The sequence below is a fragment of the Octodon degus genome, unplaced genomic scaffold (assembly GCF_000260255.1).
Source record: "Octodon degus isolate 3935 unplaced genomic scaffold, OctDeg1.0 scaffold00231, whole genome shotgun sequence".
NCBI lineage: Eukaryota > Metazoa > Chordata > Mammalia > Rodentia > Octodontidae > Octodon > Octodon degus.
In genome coordinates, this window is record NW_004524807.1 from 763,045 (window position 1) to 769,285 (window position 6,241).

Below are 6,241 nucleotides of genomic sequence, written 5' to 3' on the forward strand. Positions count from 1 at the left end.
AAATTCAAGAAGAAGAAAAAAAGTAATTAAAAGAGGGTTGGGGGAGCTAGCTCAGTAGTCTAAGCATCTGCCTGGAAGCACAAGGACCTGGGTTCAATCCCTCATACTGTATACCATGCTGGCCTCAGAACCTCAGGTACACCGTGCTGGCCACCAAAATTGGTCGTGGTGGTACAAGCCTGTAATCCCAGTGCTAGGGAGACTGAGACAGGAGGATCACTGCAAGTCCAAGCTGTGTAGCAAGACCCTGTTCCAAATAAATAAATAAAATACTAAATAAAAAAGTTTAAAAAATTTATATATTTGGTACAGGGCCTATAAGGTCTACAGGGTCTCACTATGTAGATCAGACTCATAGTGATTCTCCTGTTTTCAGCCTCCCAAGTTCTGGGATTACAGGCAATCGCCACCATGCCCAATCAAAAAAAAAAAAAAAAAAAAGATTTAAAAGAAACAAATTTTAAGCATGAACTGCATGTTTCAGAAGACCAGCAGAAATCTACAGTACAATTATCCAAACTGTCCTGCACATACACCTAAATATCTTTTTCCCTTCTTCCTTTTGTTCTTTTTCTCACTCAGTTTTTCCTTCTCATTGAACAATTCTTTCCCTTCCACAGCTTCCTAAAATCACATTAAAATGCAAATCAGTTTATATGCTTGTGAGACATTTCTTGCATAACAGATTTTTTTTTTTTTTTTGTGGAACCAGGGATTGAACTCAGGTCCTTGCGCTTGCCAGGGAAGCACTTATTCCACTGAGCCATCTCCCCAGCCCCCATAACAGATTTTTAAGGACTCATGTGGAATATTTTACTAATACACTGATGATATAAACAGGCCTAATATCCCAGTTTTGAAGTAGAATTTATAAGAAAAATGCATTATTTTCCATGGCTAATGCATATTGTATCCTGCAAGAAATGAAATCTCTAACAAATATTTGTGTTTTGAAAAAGTATTTTTAAAAATCACGTTTCCTTTGTGTCAGTGCTCACCACATACCTTGTGCGGCAGACCCTGAGGCCAGCTCAAGGCAACACTGGCCTGTCTGCAGTCAGCATCAAACACACCTCAGTTGTCATACTTCTGGTCTGAGCCTATGGGACTGTAAGGAAATCAGTCAAGTATTTGGGAACCAAAGAGAAGGTTCAGCCTGTGTAAACTTGGCCATAGCTTGGGCTAATGACACCTATTTGCTGGAAGGCCTGTTATATTGATTTCTTTGCTGAGGATTAATATCCTTGAAGTCAAGTTCTTTGAAGTCTACATATCTCTGAACATAGTGCAATATGCCTATCATCTCTGTTCCTCATTATGTTTGCCAATTAGTAACTTTTCTTTTGCTTCAAGTGAGGTCACCCCCACCCTGTTGCACTCTTCTCACTTGTTGAGCATAATTTTCATTGAAGATTGATGTATCTCAGTGCATGAAGGAGGATATATCATTGAAAGACTATGTCAGCATACATCATTGTATACCTTTACAGAGGTATCTGGTGTCTGGCCTTAAGAGATATGAAGCACTATGAAAGTCAATAAGTAGTTCTGTGACTTTTGTGTCTCAAGTGGACAAATACAATAGATACAAAAGAGAATTTTCTGAGGATTATATACAATAAGATGAACAAATCTATTTTCATGTTATTATGTGTTAAATATTTGGTACACTGAAGGGATGTTTCCTTATTTAATGAAATGGTACTTCACAGGGATTTAAATCCCTAAATTAGTTATAAGAAGTTTTATCTGACGTTTCAACTTTGAATATTAAAAACAAAGGGATTTCAAATAAAATCTGGGCAATTTTGCCAATCAGCAGATTAATGTTAAGCAGGGTACAGGTAAGAAAAGAGACAGAAGCGGTCAAAATTGCCATTGCTGTGACTCTGAGTGCCACTGTGATGCAGGCCTCAGCAAGGCTAAGAGAACAGAGAAAGCCAGAGTCACCAGCAACGCTGCCATGTATCGTTTCTCTGTGTAACCTTGTATGGAGTATTTAAATTCTCTGAGCTTCCATTTGATGTCACAGTAATATAAAAATGAGACCAGTTAAATATTGCATCCAAGGTTACATAGATAAGAAACAGCAGTGTTGCATGCAGTGCTGGAGTTTGCTGCTGCTGAAGCCAGTGGGAGGCCCAAACCACAGTGAAATGGGGGATTAGTGAGTCTTTCTGAAGAGTGTACCCTGCAGATCACAGAGCAGCAACCGGGGCATAGAATGCCTACTGCGATGCTGTTGACACCAGTGACCAGAGTGTGTCAAATGGCTTTCCTTAAGTAAAGTAAAATGTCCCAAATAAAATCTAAATTGGAAAATTAATTATTATTAGCTGAATTCTGCCTTACCTCCACTATAGAAGTTGAAGCCCTGATTCCCTGTGTCACAGAACCAAACCAAATTGGAAGAAAATGTCTACAAAGTAGTGACAAATTTAAAACATAGTCCTTAGAGTGGGGCCCTAATCCTCCATGACTGATGTGTTCATAAAAGGGGAGACAATGTGCACAAGGCTACCAACCTAGGGAAGTGACAGCAGGGCATCGCCATTTGCAATCAAAGGGGGAGGCCTTTTAGGAAACCTGCCCTGTGGGTTCTTTCAGCTTAGATTCCCAGCTTCCATATGTGTGGAAAACATTACATTTTTTGTTTTTTGGATTTTTTTTTTTTTTTTTTGGCGGAACCGAGGATTGAACTCAGGCTCTTGTGCTTGCCAGGCAAGCACTTACTCTACTGAGCCATCTCCCCTTAAAACAACCCATTTTATGGCATTTTGTTATGCTTACCCAAGCAAATTAATACACTAATATTCTGCCCTGTCTTTTTCAGGACAGATTTTATTTTGTGAGGATGCCCTCAGCCAATGTGTTGGATGAGGTATGGATTGTTAATTGCCAAAGTTATGGCAGATATTTTCCCCCCAAATTTTCGATAAGTCTCTGTGCTCAGAAAAAAAGTGTCTTAAAGATGAAAAATTATATTAATCATCATGTTGTTTTCACTATATTACTTTATGCACAGCAACTCATTTGATTTTACCAACATGTACAGGGCCTATAAGGTCTACAGGGTCTCACTACGCAGCTCGGACTTATATATTTAGTACAGAGTCTACAGGGTCTCACTACATAGATCAGACTACTAGTGATTTTGCTGTTTTCAGCCTCCCAAGTGCTGGGATTAGGGGCATGTGCCACTACACCCCATCGCAGCCATTTCAGCATGCCCCAAGGTGGGTCTGGCTCCCCAAGCCAGAATCGAATCAGGACCACTGCGTTCTGCCTAAGTAGGCTCTTTAGTCTGCCGAGTACTTGGCCAGCCCGATTCCTAAGTTACAGAAAGGTTAAGGTGATGATCAGGTCGCTGAACTGGATATATTGGACTCAAACCCTACAAACGTCACAATTTGATTACTGTGAAATTCACAGCATAGATTTCATAAACAGTACTTTAGAAGTCACCTCCAGAAGTTTGGTTCAGAAATTATCACTGGAAGCCCTTTTATTATGCTGGTGATGAATACAAGGAAAGTTGGGGAGATTTTTTCTGGGGAGTTAAATATATTTCAGTAAGAAAACAATGTTCTCAGAAATAAATGGAGTTAAACAATATTACAAGTAGCCAATCCAAAACATAAAGATTTAAATATTTATATTAATCATGTACACAGACATGCATGAGAGCTAAAAATGTTTGCTGGAATGTTAAACATGTCTAGAGCCAAACTGTTGATATGCAAACACAGCAGAAAGAAAACTAAATTAAAACCAAGAAGAGAGCAGGAGAAAGAGAAAAAAGAAGGAAAGAAGGAGGGAGGGAAGGAGGGAAAGAAAGAAAGAGAGAGAGAGAGAGAGAGAGAGAGAGAGAGAGAGAGAGAGAGAGAGAGAGAAAAGGAAGCAGTGTTTCCAAGAGGGATTTGAGGCGGCAGGGCGTAGGCTTTCAAAGGGGATGATACAACAGACATACACGTTCCCTTTAGTCAGCTTGGCTTTTAGTCTACGTCAGATCCATTTAGAAAATTGCATTTCAATCTATACTGCCTTTTCTTACCGTATAGTCCTGTAGGCATATATTTTAATAAACCTTTAATTTCAATCAAATATAGGTGCCTTTTTTTTTTTTTACATCCAAGGGGATATATTTTTTTAGACAATTCTAATGCCAGCTATAAACTAAGATACTATTATCTCAATGTTTCTACCGTCTCTAAGGGGACTTTTCTCTGATTCTTTCAGGGTTTAGTTATGTTTTTCTGTGCTTCCAATAGGAAAATTTGACTGACATTTTGTGAAGAACCCCAGTAGTTTATGATATTTGTTACTGTTGTTATTGTTGGGGAGAAAAAACATCAAGGCCAACCACATGCTAGTGTCCCCAGTCCCCCAAAACTCTATGCATCTGGAATAAATAGAGAATTTTAGAAGGCAAGTTGGTTTATTATCAAAATACAGGAGTATGCCTTTCTACGTAAGTAGCAATTTACAAGCATTGTGATGTGAGAGTTCATTGATGGTGTGACTTCGAGCAAGACCTCAATAGGCAGTTGGTGCCTGTTGTGTTGTCAGTGGAAACTGTGAGTCAGTGGGAACTGGAGGTATCAGAAGCCTTTGAAGGAGAAGCAAGGGAAAGTGGGAATAAGAGGCAGTGAAATGAGTGATGCTCTCTTATCAGGCAAGAATTGCATTAAACATTAGACACCTTAATAATAAGTTTCTCAGTAACCAGAACAATGTGAAAAATGGTCTGATGCTTGTTAAAGAAATTTGACTCTGAAATAATGTACTACAGGTTCAGTGAGGAAGATTGATATGAAAAATGTTATATTTAAGGAAAGAAGAAATTTTTACAAAAGGTAAGTTTGTTTTAATCAAAAAGATAAATCATGGTCATAAGATGTGTCAAACTTTTATTGTTATTCTTAACAGTTGTCACTTAATCTTTTATTGGTTTTTAGAAAAGTTATATTTACTGTGTTTCTGACTGTTGTTGAGTGATAGAATTGGTAAGAATTTTTAATGATTTTTATAACTTCCTGTCTTACTTAGTTCAATATAAAATATATATATTTTGTAATAGATATGTACTTTTTATTATTGAAAATAAAAAACTATTTTTAAGACAAAGAATGTATACAAATACATGAGAACTACCTGACATTTTATTCTTAATCATTTTCTTTTCTTTTCTTTTTTTTGGCATTTTAATATATTTATATATATGAAATGTAATCTTACAATCATATTAACACTTCTTGTCCTTTGGTTTTAAGAAATTTTTACATTCTTCTATAAAGTGAGGAAAATACCAACTATCTGTATTAAGCAATAAATCTGTATTAAGTATTAATATCTGTATTAAGTATTTGTATTCTGTATTAAGTAATATCTGTATTAGTAAGTAATAAATGTTATGTATTTTCTTCTTATGTATTTGGTACAGGGTCTCACTACGCAGCTCGGACTTGTAGTGATCCTCCTATTTTCAGCCTCCTCAGCGCTGGGATTACAGGCGTGCACCACCCTGGCTCAGCAAGCCCCGGAGGCAAGACCGGCGTGGCAGGTGATGGCAGGAATCAAACCCCGGGCCCTGCACTTGCCTAAGCAGGTGCTTAGTCTGCTGAGCTATTTCACTGGCCCTTGTCATATATTTTCATAAATTTGAAAAGAAAAAAAAAACCTCGTAGGGGTACAAGGCAGGAGTCTGGCAACTTCAGCCCTCAGCCTCCTCCAGTGCCCACACATGTGGGGAGAAAAGGGTGGGGAAGCAGCCAGAACAAAAATCCATCCTTAGTGTTCTAACATCCTGCAGGCTCATCTTGCAAGTTTGCTTGAAACCTCAAATGGCTACCGCATAGTTCTTGTGTGTTTCAAGGAAAATGGCCTTTTAGACTAAAAGAGATTGTAAAAAAGTAGTTTTCAGTACAAAAACTTTTTTTTTTTGGTACCAGGGATTGAATTCAGGACTGTATGCTTGCCAGGCAGGCACTTATGCCACTGAGCTATCTCCCTGGCCCCCAAAACTCTTTTCTTTAAAAGTTTTATTGATAAACATATAGCAATGAGACAGTTTCAAATCAAATCGAAAGTACAGTTTCAACAAATAATACACTACATATATTCTTCTTAGTGGTTAATTGCTGTACAAGATGCAGACTTGTGAACCTACTTACAAACACCATTAGAACAAATCATTCTATTCATTAAGAGAATGCAACTATATATCTATCCCAACCACTTT

General features: G+C 37.8%; 1 pseudogene; it reads left to right on the top strand.

Moving 5' to 3' along the window:
- Nucleotides 1-6,241, top strand: part of LOC101571977 — a 28,746-nt pseudogene that overhangs the window by 3,407 nt on the left and 19,098 nt on the right.